Source organism: Zeus faber, assembly GCF_960531495.2.
Source record: "Zeus faber genome assembly, chromosome: 12".
In the NCBI taxonomy this organism is placed as follows: domain Eukaryota; kingdom Metazoa; phylum Chordata; class Actinopteri; order Zeiformes; family Zeidae; genus Zeus; species Zeus faber.
In genome coordinates, this window is record NC_137196.1 from 19,547,208 (window position 1) to 19,566,710 (window position 19,503).

Consider the following 19,503-nt stretch of genomic DNA (forward strand, 5'->3'; position numbering starts at 1 on the left):
TCCCGTTTCGATAACTGCAGTGGCTTTTTTTTTGGGTGCGGTTAAAGAATGCGTTCAAAAGCAATGGTAAATAAGTATATTAAGATCTCTCAATTACATATGGAATGAGTGACAATAAATATCTAACGAGACCAATACATCAGATCTTTTCTACACCATGTGCACTGCAAGACATGTTCATATCTGGTCCACAGTCTGCGTGGCCAGTGACCGTTGTGCAGTCTTCACAGACATTGATCTGCGATTGTAAGCAGCCCTTTTCAAGGCCAGTCTGGAAGAAAAGCAACGATGCAAATCCATCAGCCGTTAAAAGGCCATTACACATTAGCTAAATAACCAATGATGAGAATCCCGTTCTATGGAAAAATCCATATGCCCTGGCCATAATTACCTTTGAGCAATCCAGTGGGGAGTTGGACTGAGTGATCGACTGTTCTACGTTGAGCAATTAATTTTCAAAATGATTCTACACAACCAAAGAATACCACCAGGAGACAACGGGTAGAGCGTAAGTAGTGTGTTCGGAGCAACAGCGTAAAAGGGCACAGCCAAAACGCAATCATTGCAATTTTCTCAGGCCACCACCTAGACGATGACTTGTGCGAGGATTGCGCACGGGTGCCCTGGAAACGTTGCTGCTGACGATGTGTCTGAGCTTGAGTAGTAAAAAAAAAAAAAGGAATGCAGGGTCAATGGCCAGCATGGTGGAGGTGTCGGAGGACAACCTAAAGGTCAAACACTGCGAGGGACTGGAGGTGAGTTTAGATGTGGACCATGCTAAATGGGGCGGAGGGGGGGGGGGATTCCTTTTTGTTTAGGCTACTGATGAGCTGAAGAGATATTAGATATCAGAGCGGCAGCCTCGATCCCGTTTTAAAACTTCCTTTCGCGGGGTCATAATAACATCACATGTTTGGGTTACCAGCCCAAGACTAACCAGGCAGAGTTGTATGAGTGAATAATTAACCAAAGAGGCGAAAACAAAAGCAAGAAGAATGTCCAGCATTGGTTCAACCACGTCAAAAAGCACTTCCCAAGTGTGGGCAGACAGACCCGTGGGGAGGTCTTGCCTTTTCAAGCCAAAACAAAGCAAGACAGACATGTTGTCTTAACACGGTTTCTCTGAGAGTCCAGGACAGCTTTGACAGAAAAGAACAAGTTGCCAAAAGGATAGTTTTCCCCCCCAGTGACAATGCCTCCCTGTATCGAAAAGCAGTGTTGTTGTGCAACACCTGCCACCATTACTATCACCCAGAACAAGATGTAATGGGTCAAAAGTTAAAAAAAAATGATACCAAGCCCGTTCAAAAAACTGACGAAAAGAATGTAATCAACAACGCATCTTATGAAAAGCACTTGTAGACAATCTCGACATTGTTCCGTAAAAACATAAAACGGTGTTAAAAATATATATACTAATTTTAAATACACAATCATGAATACTCATGAGTATTAGAGAAACGTTTCCATTTCCCTTCCCAGAAACTTTTCCATTTTTCTTTTACGCTGAACTTATGCTGCAGCCAAAACCCCAGCCCAAGATTGCCAAGGGGAGATAAAGGCAACTGGAAAAACAGGTTGTTTGGCCTAATGCTGTTTAACGGCTGGGTGTCTCACCTTAGCAGCGGTAGCTAGGGCACACACTATGGCTTCTCTATTCAAAGTCCTCTGAAAAAGTAGGGGAGGGTTCCTACCAGACGGGGCAATTTGCCAAAGAGCCAGCCAATAGAGCTAAGCCAAGACGAGGTTAAACTATTGTTTTGGCTTAGCAAGCAAGAGTGAACAAGGACAAAAAAAAAAAAAGCAGGGACAAAAGAATGGTAAGAAAATATCTAACCGCTGAAGTGTATCACATTAAGTTATTTTGTGGGGGGGGTTTTGGTGAACTTTTTTTTTTTTCCTGAAGCGACAAGTTAACTTCATTTGTTGTGTGGGCAGGACAGGCTGATAAACACTTTGAAATAATGCACCTGTGCTGATATTTTTTTTTTCTTTAAGAACTAATCCACCTCTGTTTGATAATTTACATGCCATTACCATGCCAACAGGCACAAATGTCCCACTTACCCATGCATGGCAATTGGGTCCCTTACAAATAAATCCCTTTTTATTCCGTTTATCTTCAGGCACTCATTCCACAGTCTCAGAGTCTCCAAATCCTTGAAATGAAAACCCAATAGTATTCCAGTAAGATTATCCCCAGAAAATATCTTGTTAGAAAAAGAAAAGGTATAGGTAGAAAAGTTGGTTCTTGATGCTTCTTGATTATTCCATTGGCAGCAATTAAATTAAAGCAGAGGAATTGTATCGGGACCCTCCAAAGCTACTCCCCCAGCTGTGGCTTCAGAGTAATGTGGTGGCTTAGGGAAAGATCCTTCAGAAGCAAAGCTTTCTCACACACTGAACAGAGCACTGAACCACCGGGGAGGAGCCACGGCCAACATGTGATGTCATAGGTGTCAGCTTTCACTGGGAAAAGTGGGCAGGCTTGTGTGTCTTACCTTCCCAAACTTCGACCAATCAAAGACTCGTGTCGTGGTTCACCTGAATGCAAAACAACAACCACTGTTTGAGTCAGAGGTAGACGTGATGTTATGTGTTCTTTTATCCCAAAACAATTAAAAAAAAAAAAAGAAAAAGATGACTTTCCAGTTGAATAGTTTTTCTCCCCTAATGTATTTTCACATCTGGAAAACCGTAGTTTCAAACAGCGTTACAAAAGCTTTACGTTCGATATGACCAGCGGTGGAAAGTAGCAAAGTATAAGTGCAAGCACATGTTTCAGGTCCCTGGAAAATACATGCATAAGTACATATATAAGTGTGAGGTTTTGGAGAATTTTGACTCTTACTCAACTACATTTCAGAGCAAATATTTACATTTTTTTTGAAGTCTGTATTTATCTTCATGTATCAAAAATAAGCAAAAGCAATCAAAAAAAAAATCGGATTTTTGATGGCTCTCCGCTGATCAACTTCTCATCAATTGGTAATGACTTACATATCCTTGTAAATTACAATGACTTATACTATTTATTTAATAAGTTCTAATCAGGATATATACGTATATATATATATATATATATATATAGGTTATTTCAGGGCACTGGATATGACAAGTACTTTTACTATTAATACTTTAATTACATTAAAGAGCAAGTACTTTGTGGGAGGATATTTGTACTTTTACTTAAGCAAAAGGTCAGAGTTCTTCCTCCACCACTGTTCGGCTGTACCTTACATGGCAATTCTACTGTCAAATGCAACAAAACATTTACTTATACACACTGTCCCTCCGAGAAAACAAACATGAGCAATTGAACCTAGATGACATAGGAGTTAATAGGGGTTAAATTTGTCTGACCTTGAAAGGATTACTTTCATGCATTCCCAAAAGACTGTCATAATTAAATTAATGATCAGGGGAAACTTGCTCCACAGCTGATGCAAATTCTCCAAATTTAATTTGGCCTGCTCTTTGAAACAAACTGAATTAGACGGATGAAAAATAAGTACAATCAAACATCCTCATTCTTTGAGCAGCAAAGCATGACCGTGCAAGCAACTCCCAAACACACTGGTTCTCATCCCCCCCTGGTCAAACTCTGCTAGCCACGGAGCTAATCATCCACAACAGATGTTCAGAAATGTTCAGTCGGATTTATGACGGCGCTCAGAGGAACAGCCAAGTCAGCCTCTGGCGCAGATTTCCCCCCCCCCCCCCTCTCACTAGCGTCCTACAAGGACGTGGAATTCCACTGAGCAAGCATGTCAGCACTACCATTCTTTACCACCCAACCCCCAAAAAACTCCCCTACTCGATGCGGTTCACCATCCGAGACGACAATGCCTTAATAGATCATAGAGCCTCCGGACCTTGGGGAGAGGTTTGCTCATTTATCCCAATAAAAGTGTGTGGACTGTAACTTGACTCGTGCAGTGGGGTCAAGCCCCCACCTCCCTCTCCGAAAAAAAAGAAAATATAAATTAATGACATTGTTGAAAATGTATTTGATGACCCAGGCCTACAGCACTGTCAATTACGGTAAGACTGTACATAACATATACACAGACCAGCCACAACATTAAAACCACTGACAGGTGAAGTGAAAAATAGTGATCTTCATCATTACAATGGCACCTGTAAAGGTGTGGAATCTATTAGGCAAAAAGTGAACAGTCAGTTCTTGAAGCTGATGTGTTGGAAACAGGAAAAATGGGCAAGTGTAATGACCTGAGCGATTCTGACAAGGGCCAAATTGTGATGGCTAGACGACTGGGTCAGGGCATCCACAAAACGGCAGGTCTTGTGGGGTGTTCCTGGCATGCGGTGGTTCGTACGTACCATTAGTGGTCCAAGGAAGGACAACCAATGAACCGGCAACAGGGTCACGGGCGCCCAAGGCTCATTGATGCGCATGAGGAGCGAAGGCTCGCCCGTCTGGTCCGATCACACAGAAGAGCTACTGTAGCACTAATTACTGAATACTGTGTGCGTCGTTTACCTGAGGAAGAGATGGCACCAGGATGCACTATGGGCAGAAGGCAAGCCGGCGGATGCAGCGTGTTGCTCTGGGCAATGTTCTGCTTGGAAACCTTGGGTCTTGGCATTCATGTGGATGTTACTTTGACATGTACCACGTACCTAAACATTGCTGCAGACCAAATACACCCCTTCCTGGCAACGGTATTTCTTGATGGCAGTGGCCTCTTTCAGCAAGAGAATGAGCCCTGCCACACTGCAAAAATTGTTTAGGAATGGCTGAAAGAACATGGCATTTCCCAGACCTCAATGCTCTCGTGAATGAAATGATCGAAAGATACACAGATATTCCTGCCTATTTATGAGCCAACGTCCGGAAAAGGGGCGAAAATTAGCGTGTCTACCCGGGTGTCGTGTTTCCATCACTGCCGATCGGAGCTGGAGCCGATAAATAACCGTGACTATTGCAGAGTCATTTGTCCGGGGAAGGAATCGGGTGTAAACTTTCCCACTAAAGACAAAAGCCAGATGTTAGCAGGTCTTACTGGATTGTTGGTGCAGTGGAAAAAGGGTATTACAGGACTTAAAGGATCTGCTTCAAACGTCTTGGTGCCAGATACAACCGGACACCTTCAGAGGTCTTGTGGAGTCCATGCCTCCACGGGTCAGAGCTGTTTTGGCGGCACAAGGGGGAGCTACACAATATTTGGCCTGTGGTTTTAATTTTTGTGGCTAATCGGTGTATATGCAGGATTCTTACACAATTTAAAATAAAATTTGAAAGACTTTCAATCACTTTTTTCAGCATAATTCATCCGTTCATCTAGGGCTCTACACAAAGGTAGAGTTGAGATTATTGATTCGAAATATTTCTGTAAATGTAAAGCAACTTTCAAGAAGATTTATGCAAATATAGGTTCACCTGTCATCATTCTCAAGAATAGCATTTATCCTCAAATAGCATTACGGTGAACACAAAAATATAATATCAATAAATATTCAATAAATTGGGTCAAAAATAAATAACCTGCCATTTAACATTCATCAATTACTATTATTTGTATTACCATTCATTACTGAGGTATGCTTTCTTGCTACATAGCAGCATGGGGATAAGAGGATTTACAGAAAATAATAATCTGTTTTAGAATCGCGTTTTATAACACATTTTCAGCAGTACCAGCAGCTCAGGAAAAAAACAGGATGATCCATTTTAATGGTCTTTATAAGTACTTGCCCACATAAAAGGCTGAAAAGGGCATAAAAGTATCCCTGTTCTAAAAAGTTAAACTTAAGTTTTTTAAGGAATGTGTTAGAACCCTGTATTATGTTAATAAGCTACCATTAATTATTCAATATATATTTGATAAATGAATATGTAATATTGTTCATTATTATGACAACTAGATAGACAACTATATTGTTCATAATTATGACAACTAGATAGACAACTAAGCAATAGGGTGTTACTCCTTTGTTTACAAATACACTATAATTTAAAATAAATGCCTAAATGCTTATACTGGGTAGTTTTACAAAGTGATCCTAGGGGCCCACTCAGAAACAATGCAAAGTGTAGAGAAACCTGTCATCAGGAGGAACCAGAACTTTTAAGACATGGAAACTTTGGGAAAAGCTTCTTGGGCATAATTATCACAGCGACACACCGTAGAGCCGAGCAGCATGGAAACTATTTTTGTGGGTGAAAACATTTAGTGCCAATGTCATACTCGTTTGCGAACACATCACAGAAGATAGAGAAGCACCTTGGGGTGAAAGCAGATCTACAGGCAGGATGCACATTTCTATGTTGACATCAATGGCGCACAGGGGGAGGAAATGCATCTAATGCACACCATTGGCTGCAGACCCTGTGACATTTTATCTCTACTTGGAAGTCCAAAACCAAGATGCAAGCATATATTTGGCCCAATGGCCAGATAAAACCTTGCCTTAAGTGAGATTTTAGAGCTCAGGAAGTCTTACCATTTTATCTTTGCCCCCTCATCCTTAAGAGGCTGAATGCAGACATGAAAACACCCCTTGGGATGTCTGGGAATTTATAACATTGCAACATACACCCATCCCCCAATCCTTTCATTGGATTTCAAAAGGCTGACAACCTCCCATCCTCCTCCCATCAATGTGAAAGAATCAAACCCCTCCCTGCCTAGCCCATGTGCTAACAATACCCCATTTACAGATTCTCGCTAAGAAGAACGTTCTCTGTCTTGTTTGGTCTTGGCGTTTACTAAGGTTCTATACGTGCCAAATTGCATGAGTTTAAACTGTTGAGCAACTCTTCAGGCTATCTAAAGGTGAATAACAATACCGGGCTCCAGCCACACCCCTCTTCTGTGTGGTTTAGTCGTGTTTGTGTTTACCAACCATGCAAACTGGTGATCAAACAGACTGCCAAAGATGTTCTAATGAAGTTTAACTTAAGGGGGGGCGTCTAACACAGTTCACCTCTAAAAACTGGACCCATCTGAAAACGGTGTGTCTTTTATTTTAATCCATCTTGTGAAGGAGTACACTGATAAGAAAAAAGAAAAAAAAAACAGCTCTGGCTGTGTGGCACTGTGAAAATGCTGACCTGGGTTGTAAACAGTGAGTTGTGAAAGTCAGTGTGCCGCTGGTAATGGGCTTTTAGGACCACCTCCATGTCATCACTTCCAAAAGCACAGCTGGGCAGCACCTGCGAGGCTAGATTTATCGGCCCAATTCCAAATTCATCATGGCTTGGGTTATGTTACTGTGTGGCAGTCACATAATTAACTAGCAGAATACGGTGATGCAAGCGTTTTGACCTATGAATTGGGTATGTGAATGAGATAAGGACTCTTATAGACAAGTGCTGAGGAGAATTTGTTAATCATATTTAATGTTTATATTAACCTTATTTGAAAACGGAGTTTTCAAAACCAAAGTCAGTTTTGTCACGTGAGTAAAGGCTCATAGTACCAAAAGGTTAAAACGTCACTTTTTAAAATAAATCAATTCTTAAAAGACACAGTTTGAATAGCACATGGGTACTTTATGTGCACCCTGGAGCATCAAGTAGTTAAAATAACAGTTTTCCACAGAGCACTTGACCCTAGTCTGGGCCGTCAGACAATAGAAACTGATGATCTGCAGCATTCGTTATGCTAGGGTCACACCGCCGGCGACGGGCCTGCAGCCCAAAATCCACGGGCTGTTGTGCGCGCTAAACATTTCAAACCTCTCTCCCTTTCCATATTTAATATACATTATATAGAAAGATGATGCCGTGTGTACTTTATTTTTTATCAAAATAGTTGAGCTGTTTACTTAGCAAAATAAATTACCTCTTTAAAATATTACTTAAATAATCCTGCCGTCCGTCCCTTAAAATAAAGAATTGTCCTTATTGGAGAAACAATGTTCCTTATTTTTGCGATAGTTTACTTTCATTTTTCATTTAAAAAATAGAAACAATACACAGCGGTCCGGGCGTCCATTTTCCAAGCATCAGCGCCATTGAGAGTGTCTCTTCCCTCCCATTGGCTGTCCCCCGGTGCTGCTCATTTGCATAAAGTTGAAACCTGCTCAACTTTTTTTTTTGTCACCGTGAAGCTGTCAGCCCGTTGCCGGTCGTCGCTCCGCCCCTGCAGCTGGATGAAGCCGAGCTCCGTTTGAAATGCACCGCAGCCTGTCGCTTTGCGGCGCGTGTATGCCAGCGGTGCGACCGCACCGTAAGACTTGGGATGAGCTTCGTGCAACCAATTTGTTTTTCAGTTTAGGGGAAGTGAGTAAAGCATAGAGGGACAATTTTTGCTAACTTAATATCAATTAACCTTTATAAAAAAAAAATTGTGAAAATGTCAAGTATAAAGCCGCAGCAAGAGACTCGATACGTCAAGGGCACACGTTTGGCACTGAAATCTTCCCAGGACTGTCCAGCAGATTACAGACTGTCTGCTGTGGGGAGGGAGGCCAGTGGCACATGATGACAGGGGATGTGAAAAACACAAGGACGGTGGGAAACATTAAAACACCGAGACAAGATTGGCCTCAGTATGCTGACCCGCCTCTGTCGTTGAGTCTGTGCACGTCTGTCGGCATTTTCTGAGTCCAAGAGTTCATGTGTGCTCTTGTACACACGCCTGGGCGGGCATGCACGCACGCATTGTGTTGTGAGCCTTGTTCAGGTAGAGAAAGTGAGAGGAAAAAAAAAAAAAGACGTGGGCCCCATTTTCTTGATGCTCTTTGAAAATCCAAAACAGCGAGCGTTCCCCCATTACACCGGGATGTTGACGAGTGGCGGGGCGCACTCTCCGAAGGGATCGGCTGAGCATGCCGACGAATGCATTAGACAAATCATTTTTATGTGAGACCCCGGTGGGTATTGACAAACCAGGGATGCATTTAGATAGCCCAATTAAAATGGGGAAATGAAGCGACGTTGAGGCACTTTACAACGCTCTGCCCCCTCTCTCCCCACCGCCGTCACCCGCTGACCCCCACAAACGCCAACCCTCCCTGGATACGGGTCCTTTCACATACCGCATTCACCGCGCGGTGCAGGGGTGGCAGCGGAGGCATGGAGGCGGCGGCTGGGGAAAAGTTGTAGGTCGGCAAAATATGCAATACGGAGAAGGTAAAAACAAGTGAAGTCCAGTGGCATGCCACCGACTAGAACCCCTTTGCGGTCTAAATGTTGCCGTTCCAGCATTTCAGATGGTCCCGGCTCATTTAGCTGGGACAGGGACAGTGCGCAAAAGGAGGGACTCAACTTTAAAGGGTAAGTTAGCAATCAATGATATGGACAATGGGTCCATTTATCCAAGCAGGTCCGGGATGACCTTCTGTGTCCTATCTCTCCGCTCCCAAGTCATCCACAGGTCAATTCACATCTCTTCTCACTACATCCCTCCCTCTGGTCTAATTTTCGGCCCACTAGCTGTCTTCTTGATCAATGAGATTAATGTCAGGTGTGTTTTGGACAGATGGCCGCCTCAGCACTGATGTACGGAAATAATCCCATTCATCGCATTCCTTGAGGATCGCTAATAGCCGAGGAGAAAAGCCTTTGATCAGACATATTTTAAGTCGTCTTCATTATTTTCTAACCTTGAACCGTGCAGTCCCAGTGAGATCAGGTAGCGCTTCATCAGCGGGGTCCTGGTTAGAGCGCCATTAACACATTGAAGCGGCAGGAAAAACAAAATATAATCATAAACTAAGGAAACTTGAATGAATCTTTAGACGGACTCGGTGAAGGATATAATAATAGAGAGCGACAGAGAGACTAAGGGACGACTTCACCAAGAGAGACATTTAGTCCCACACTCACAATGCAATTCTGCTGCACACAGTGTACAGTGTGGAAAAAAGATATTCAGCAAAAAAGTGCTGAAAAGAAAACAGAATAAGCTATGGACACAAACATATGTGTTCAGAAACACAAATCATCTTCAGCACTGTTAAAGAAACCCTCATTAGAACATTTCCTAGAGCTCTTTGGCAGCATGTATCACCATGCTGGAATCAAAGAGGGGAGACTTCAGATTCATCCCCCTCTTGGAGCAGGCTGTGTTTTCTCTGCTAACAGGAACCAAAATACAAATTACGACTAAAGCCATTTAACATAAATGGATGCTGCAGGACCGATGTGAAGATGGGAAGGAGGTGGATCATCAATATTTATGGCTTTCGCTGTGTATTCCTCATAATAACATCGTTCTTGAAAAAAGCCCAATGCTACTTCATTTCCATCCTTGATACCAAAAAGAATATTAAAAAAAATAAGAAGAAAACCGCGAACCACCCATCTTAGATAAAAATACAATTTACTGTCTGTAAGATTTAACCTTTCTTTCAGCGGTTGCGCAACATTTTTATTTTATTTTCCCAAGTAACAGTTAATCATTTCCCAGTTTCAAAACAAGCAGTGGACTTTGAGATTCTGAGAATGTCTTGTTGACATGCTGGTTAAAATATAATATACGGCAATGGCACATATACTCTGTGTTGTATGCCGAGCATGCTGACAGACAAAGCCTCATGGCTAATTAACATACTGCTGAATGGGCCAATCACGAACAGCTCAACAACACAACTAATTTGTTTTTTAAAAAAGCTTTTATTTAACAGTAAGAATATACATGTTTTATAAAAGTGGAATTATTTTGGAGTTTAAAAGTACGGACAACACAACAAAATGTAGTCTATCAATATTATGAGTCTCAGAAAACCCGAAATCTGAAAATCTGTCACCAACCTCAGCGGACTTCATCACGTCATCGACTTCTTCCGTTGAAACAACAACAGACATATCGTTGGTCTCAACTGGTGGTTCTTGAAAATATTCCGTTTCATCGTCACATTAAGTTGGAAATACGCTGTTTGAAATGTTCTCCAAGTCCGGAGTAATATCACATTCAGTGAGACCAGATACCCCCATGCTGCGCTTTAACCGTCTGTTTACGGAAGTGACGTAGGTGCGTGACTTCTACGCCCTTCTTACAACTGTGGCCTCGTGTGTGAAGGTAGGTTTAATTCAATCAAAACGGTTTTACATTGTGACTTCACATCACATGGAATATGGAGAAATGATCTTCACCTGGACGGTCGCTTTAAAGACAACGATCGATCGGCGTTGTTCAGTGCTGTTCTGCGTCTCGGTAAGTGAACTGTGTTTCCCCATGTAATCAAATGGGAATATTTAACTCTATAGTTTAACATTTTTCTACTATTTATAAATCAAACTCGGTTTTGAAAATACGCTGAGGGATAAAAAAAAACAAAACACAAAGGAACACGAATCTGGAAAAAAAATATTTTCCTTCAAGAAAGGTTTTTTCAACTTATTTGGCTGCTCCTGGCTATTTTAGAAATGCGCGAGATGGCAGGATTTGCTGTGGTGGGACACACACACACAAACACACACACACACACACACACACACACACACACACACACACACACACACACACACATATATATATATATATATATATATATATATATATATATATATATATATATTATAAGTCATGCACAAATTGAGGAAGTACTTGTGGGCTAGCTGTTCTTTCTCCTGCATGTAGGTCAAATCTAATTTCACTGCTCAAAAAGATCCTACCATTCATCCAGATACTCTTTCACCACAAAGCACCCCCCCCCCCCCAACCCACCCACATGCGCACACACACACACACACACACACACACACACACACACACACACACACACACACACACACACACACACACACACACACACACACACACACACACACCCTTTCAACAGATGAGCAGCTTGCCAAATGAGGGAGTAATCCATCACTAGTGCCGTTTCGTGTGTGCAGGGTCCCTCTCTTCAACAATGGCTTGACTGACGGGGAACGATAAGGCCCTCTGTTGACCAAAACTGTGGGCACATTGGAAAACAATAAAAAGCTGTGTCGCCACTCTGCAGCATCAGGAAACAAAAGCATTTAGTTACCCACTTTAGTGAGAACCATGAGGAGAGGAAAGAAAAGGAAACCTATTCTTAAAAAATAAATAAATAAATAAATAAAATCCAGACCCAACACAATTCTATACCTGTAATTGCTTTACCAGATCCCCGACTTGCCACTATCGACGCGATGGTAAACCTGAGGTTCAGCGGTGAAGTTCTCAGTAATGACTGATTCTTCGCCAGAAGGAAGTGGTGTTTGGTAAATAAACTCAATAAACCTCATAATTGCACCGTTGGGCAAACAGTAATCTAGGCCTTTGCGCATCTTCTCAGGGAATCTCTAAGCCTCTCTATTTAGAGTAACATTAACCATTCATGGGAAAAGTGAGGAATGGATGGTTATGGCTCGAGTGCCAACCCAAAATAATTAGGTAAATTAAATATTCAACATAAAACTTCTTATTATAGTATCAGTGCCAAATAAATTTATAGGAAGGGAATGAGGCAATTAATGTAAGTGTTAATGTAGAAAAATTCATTTGTCTTACTACCCATTCTTTGCGACTTTAGCTTTCGGATTTACACCAAGTATTTATCACTGGCATAACTTGGCACATCTACAATCAATTGCAAATACATGCAAGAATGCAAATGGACAATTGAGCGCCAATACTTTTCCTAAAGAGAGCGAAAGCACAGACTGAAGTAGTCAGCTAATGACAGTGGGGGACCGCTTTTCAGTGCTTCCTGGTAAAGTTCGATATAAATAAAGTCCTCTGTGCCAAGTTGACCTGTCAATGGGAAATTTGGATGAATATAGCACTGGTAAAGCACATGAAAATACTGGACCCAGAGATGGCAACAGTCCTGGAAAACCACAATACTTACCAACAATGAGGAAAAAAAAATTGTCTGATATATTCCATCCCTAATGGACTTTTTAATTTAAAATGTTTTACATGGCATACAAACAGAAATACTAATACTATGTAATTAATATTAAAATGTCTCATTGGGTTATTTGTAAGGAAGATTGGCAAAAAGAAAAACATTAGCACCCTGCAGCTCCCTCCTCGTTTAACAAAACACTGCCGCTTGCTGTGCCTCTCTACTCTATATCCATGTGCGATTGAATGCAAATCAAATTGAGGATCCTTGGTACGAAAAAGGTGTGAGTCACCGGTCTCGGGATCAATATTCTAGTGTTGAGAAAATTCCATTAAACTCCCCCTTTTGCCTAACGCAACCCAACACACACACTGCCCAGCAGCCTGGCACGAAGGTAAGCAGCAATGTCAGAAAAATAACATTGCCCTAGAAACGCCCTTGAATAACTCATCCCCACCGCCCTACATTAAATAGATATTTAACTATAAATATTTCAGACTTGGGTCCCAACTATAGGTCACAGCGGGCAATGTCGGTATTGCCATCCTGTGGACAAGACATGGCAATATGCACCTGGCCACCATCACTAAGCCTTTGCTCAAATTCTGTGTGCCTGATGTGCGATTTCAAGATTTGCCTTTGCGATGGTGGGTCGAGAGGCCTTGTATGGGTTTAAGTTAGAATGCAGGACAGGATACCACACCCTACGCGTTCCACACATTGATCTCGGAGCCGTACAGTAGATCCCATCAGACGGCCAAAACAGAAATGGTAGGTGAACCGTGATGTAATTTCCCCCAGCATCTCCCGATGTGCTCCGCCCGATGTGCTCCAGCCCCCCCCCCCGCCCCCCCTTTAGAGGCCTCCCACGAGGAAACGTTCAGATCACTACTGATCTCTGTAACCACTTTGCCACTTTGGTGATATCTCCCACAGAATTTAAGTAAAATTGCTGTGGACAAATACCTCCTCCAAGTCACCATGTCAGTGATATGCAGGCTGACAGTATCACCTTTACAGCGACTACGGCCCCAAAAAAATCCTTAAACATTTCACAGTTATATGGATGTTACCTCTATTACTTCTACCACATATAAATATTGGCTTTCTATTTTATGACTTATATTGTGTTGTTTCAAAGCATTTTTGATTTTCCAGGGCTAGTTATATTGTTACTGGTACAGTATAACTAAAACAAAACGTGAATACATGGTGGTATGTTCTTCTCATTCACCATTAATGATGTCATTTATTAATTACATTATAGTACAATCTAGATTAAATTATCTCAATAACAAATGTATTGACAGTACAGTACTATAGGAATGGGAGCCCACTGTTCAAATGGTCTTCACATATCAAAAAAAAGCGTGTTTTGTGAAAAACAGTTGAATTACCAACATTTCCTGACATAGGACAATACAGGTATTTTTTTATCTTGAGAAAATATATTCCTGAGGAGGGATTCTTGAATTGTGACAGCAGATGGATAATACCTGCAGGTGAAAGAACCACAGTGACAGCAAAATATGCTCACTTTTGAAATTAAACTGGCCTTGTATCCCTGGGACTATGGAAATTAGTGTAGATGTCAAATATACATAGTTAACTGGCATTTTAAATTGAGCATCAAAACAGCGACAAAATAACATTAATTGGTTGGGGAATGCAGCGCAGACTCTCATGCAAAATATGATTCACATCAAAATAAAGTTGGTAAGCAGCATAAACATAATAGCTAAAATTGGCTGGCGTGTAATATTATTTTAGGTCTAAAGATTTTGAACAGGAAACCATTACTACATTATAGCACTCCATCATACAAAAAATATATCAAACAACTGTTCAGTATATTGACTCAGGGGACCCGGTAGCATTGGCCTTTGGATCTGTGCTAGTTGATATGCTGCGTCTCTCAGCTTCTTATAATGAGTCCACGGTTGTTTCTCCTAATATCGCTGACAGAGAAAATACTTATTTTTGGATTTCAAAATGTGTGGGCTTCCCATGGCTAGTGCAAGTAAAAACCCCATCAATCTACATTATTGGCTCAGTGAGGGCTTGGATGTGTAGCTAAGCAAAAACCCCGTCTGAGAGGAAATCCTCTTAATGGTGATCTTTTTTTTGCATGTAATCTGAAATAAACATTTCCTTTCACCTCCAGGGTGAACCTTCATTCATCATCCATGTTATATGCATCCTACACTATAATTTTCAAATCTAAAGGCTAAATGACAACAGATTTCCACAGGCACAGCGGCAAAGTTAGGATGAAAATAATCAAAGCCGACAGAAATTACAAAAACACGCACTGACCTTTTCGAATTACAGTGAAATGGCTGTGTATACATTTTCAAAATGAGGGCAGCGAGGGGAGAATAAAAAATTCCCATCAGAGAAACGTGAGTGTGACTAATAGGTAGTGAAAGACTCGGTCTGTAACCTGAACTCTGAAATAATCTTGCTTAAGTCTCCACGGCCACTTCGGGGCAGCAGTGGGGGGTTTGACAAGAGGACTGGAGGACCACCTGCACACCCCAGCGGAGGGAACTCAGTCCTGGCACCACCATTTGTTACGCTTTGGATTTCCATTACTTCAGAGCTGGGTTGGCTTGGAAATCCATCTCCTGATGTCGGGTTTATCAAACTTCTCGGCAAAATGGAATAGGAAAGGGAACACACTCTAAGGCCCTTGAGAGCACGCACGTTGTTTCTTACGAGGCAGAAAATCTAGTGTATCAAAGTAGGCAGGCTCAACTACAGCGCCCCTCGACTGGATTATCAAATCTGTTTTGTGTTTGTTCCCCGCTACTCATTCAATTTACAAGTAGCAGCTTCACATGAACGCAAACGAAGCTCAGTCACAAGCGTCAAGAGTGCACACACTAAGTTTAATAGCCATTTTACATAACCCCTCTTGCAATGGGAGGCTTGAAAGGACTTAAAAGCACCTGTATGTCCTACTCAAACTAATGTACGCTTTGTCTAGGTGGCCGCCAGAGCGAGCACCAACTGGCTGTGTCCCAACTGGCTGTGTCCCAACTAGTAGTTGGTTAGGACAACTTGTAAACAGAAGTCCGTCAGTTTGGAACGCCACTGTCAGAAAAACGCAAAGCACCTCATCGCCAACATCAGAGAAGCTGACAGTTAATGAGAATAGAAGAGTCAAGTAGGGTTGGACGATATATTGTAATATAATCAAATGATATCCTCTCCTGATCCGAAACGCTGCAATACAGCAAAGCCTGCTCTGCTGGCGGACAGAGCGCACGGACGAATGTCGTTCATTTGCAAGCACAAAGTGTGGACGTGTGTGCGCAACAGTTTTTGAAATATGAATGCATTTCTGCTGAAAAACGCACTGCATGTTTTTTTTTTCAAATGTTTTTTTTCAGACTCGAACGTCATTTGTTTTTTAAATTGGAACAACATTCGAATATCGAACATAAATTGTTTGACAGCCCGTGTGTGTGAGATGGAGAGAGATGGAGAGCTGAGGCTCTCATCACAGCTGTTATTGACAGTAATGTACTGAGCAAATACCTTATGTTTACATTTGCCAATTTCATTTGGTGTCCATGTTTTAAAAAAGCACTATTTAACTTAATGATTTTTTCTGTTAAAGCACGAGTTCGAAATAGTGACTTTTTCCTTTAAAATAAAACAGCACATAGTTATTTCTGCAAAATGTATATATTTTTTACCAAAGCATTTATCAGTAATACAGTTTAGATGGGAAAAAATATGAATGTGTTGTGCTGCATGTCAATTTCAGTGGTGCTAGCGTTCGCAATCTCCAAGACTAAAGTGTCGGTTGGGGGCGGGTCCTCGCTTATCCACCCATTCGCTTAACGACCTGGTCGTAGGAACCGAACTCGGTCGTTATCGCCCTGTCCAACTAAGGCATAGTCCTATATATCTATATAGATGTAAAGTAGGGTGCTGAAAAATTGTGCGCACGCTCAGTGTATGTTCTATGGCTAAATAAAGACTTTGGGAAAAATACAGGGGCAGTAGAGGTTTTCTTACTGCTCAATGCCCAAGGCCCAAGGCTTATTCCTTGTGTTTGGTCGCCTGCATCAATAATACAGACTGACATGCACAAGATATTCTCAAGGAGAGCCAGTCAGTTTGCTTTGCCAAAGTGCTAACCATGAAATAAACAAATGAGAACTGACAATCCTTGTGATAGTGAATGGGATACATCCTCTCTTTACTCATCCCCATATAGATTTTAAGCAAAACCTTGGTGCTTTGTTCATCCCAGCAACACAAATGAACTAGACAAAAGGAGTATTAGCCCATAGATATAAACATTATACATATCATAAAACAACAGCATTTGACAGCCATTTAAAAAAAGAAAGAAAAAAAAAATAAATCTAATGGCCGAGTGCTTGCCAAATCAACAGCGATGATGTAGAGATCTGACGTACAGTTTATTCAAGAGAGACAGAGCCGAGCGTGTCGGAGAAAAATATCTGTCAAGAAACAAAACAGACATTGAACACTGGAAACAATATACAAGTCCCACTGGGACCTCACAACAGCAGCTTAACACAGAACGAGACAGTGTTACAACTGTCTTTAAAATATTCAGTTGCAAAATGGAGCAATATAAAAGTAATACTACTCGACGGAAAAAACACGGGTTATTTGGCACTGCTCGCCTAATTTAAATGCAAAAAATGCAAATAGTGCAGTCAACACATCTCTCGCTTTAATCTTCGGACGTTGATATTTCAGAATGTAACCACGGAGGAGACAACTGAAGTAAAAAAAAAAAGGCATTTTTTAAAAGGCAATGTCTCTCCGCCACTCGCTAAGGGATTCAAATAAATCAATCTTGAGATCCAGTGACAAAGTGAGAAGCAGAAACAGCCTCAATACAGCCTTTAGGGCCTGAGTTATAGGTTTTGATCCATCAGTGGGCTGTGAGGTTTTTCACCCCCCCCCCCCCCCCCCCCCATCATTGGCGACTACGAGCCGATATGTCAGATAGTGATTATTAAACATTTGCATTGTGTTTATAAAATCAGATCTTATATATATACTTTTTTATAAAATCCAGGTTTTGCTGAGAATTACGTTACTGCAGACTGAAAGAATTCTCAGCCCCTTCCCCACATGGAATCCGTAACATTGGTGGATAAAAAAATATCCGGCAGAGGCAGAGGGTAGTCATTCCCATACCGGCCTCCTATACGGAAAAGCTGCGTATGGAGTCTGTTCCCACGTCGATGACTGTTAAGGATACGTTACGTAATGCTCGCGCAAAGGTGTCCAACATCACGCGAGACGAGGCAACAGAATTGTTCTGTTCAGAAAACAGGTTCGGAGAAATGGGGCACGGGCAATCCAGCATTAAATGGGGCTAAATGATCGGCTGAAAGACCATAGTATCCATAAGCTCTGATGTTACCAGTACTGTTAACGGTATTGGAGAAATTGAGAAAAACATAATTTGATTATTTTCCATCGTCATCCTTCAGCCCCAATAAGCAGTAGTGGTAAGAGTAGTGGTGGCGCTAAAATCTTAACGATATATATTTATATCTATTTATCATTCACCTTATTTATAATTCCTCATTGAAATGTTATCCCTGTGCATTTTTGTAAGCTTCCATCTGTTTTGTCCTGTTATTGTAATGCACACTGACTGACAAAGAAAGATAGTAAAACGACTGCTCCACTTGAAGAATCTCAGTCGACTGACGGGTTTCCGACTGATGATTCGACTAGTCAACTATCAGTCGTCGTCAGCCCTAAAACCCAGTATTTGTGCTTTATTTGGATTCGGCTCCACCCCTATTTTACGGAAATCTGATGTTTCCGTTCCCACGCGCTTCCATTCACAGCCATACCGGCGTTTTCCCGGTAATGAAACTAGCTTAAGAGTGGGACAATTTATGAAACGACTTTTACGGAACATTGACACCTACTCCTTTTCCCACACGACGCCAATACTGGAACATTGCCGGTAAATTTAAGGCTTTCAGTGCAAGTGGGAAAGGGAGTAACATGGAAAATGACTAACATTACATGGCAGATTTTTTTGGACTACAGCTCAAATAACATGATTTTAGAGTTCATATAGAACATCCTAAAATAATAATAATAATAATAATAATAATAATAATAATAATAATAATAATAACTTTCACACACGGTTTGTCCTTCTCTCTAACCAGGATGGATAGACATGTCTTCAACGTACAGCTGAGCTATGAAGCTTGGAGACTTGGAGCAAGCAGGAAAGGCAAGTAAGGAAAAATGCATTTGAATAGTATAGAATACTATAGGTGTCCACAGCTTCTCTCTAAAGCACCTAATTAGTTGGGGCATCCTGCCTGGTGGCCGGGCACTTGAGCCACAGGGGGGCCGGTACAGTAGATTGCATTGGACATGCGAGCCACAGAAGGATGGTTGATGGCTGAGAAAAAGCTGATTCGGGAATATTAAATGCGTTTTCCTCAAATAATGAAAAGCAAGGACAAATCATTGAGAGCAAAACACAACAAGTTCATGCTTAGCAGTGTGGTGGATATTAACCAAAGTGATCGATGCATTCTGGAAAGAAATTCCAATTCTAGAAGGTTCGGAAAAAGGTATGTAAAAGAGTCACACGGGGGCAAAATAATGACACCTTTAAAAGTTTGCAGAAACAAGCAGCCGTCTCTTTAGGATTTCGCGCAGGCTGTCTAT

At 41.5% G+C, this 19,503-nt stretch overlaps 1 protein-coding gene across 3 annotated transcripts in view; it reads right to left on the minus strand.

Moving 5' to 3' along the window:
* LOC307238227 (receptor-type tyrosine-protein phosphatase F) overlaps positions 1-19,503 on the minus strand; it is a 199,450-nt gene that overhangs the window by 145,711 nt on the left and 34,236 nt on the right. Inside the window, exon 1 of one of the 3 annotated variants that reach the window (XM_080011135.1) lies at positions 2,068-2,310. The exons of the other annotated variants lie outside the window; for them this stretch is intronic. The gene's annotated coding sequence lies outside the window, so the exon portion shown is untranslated. Of the gene's footprint in view, positions 1-2,067; positions 2,311-19,503 lie in introns of those variants that run through there. 3 annotated transcript variants of the gene reach the window in all.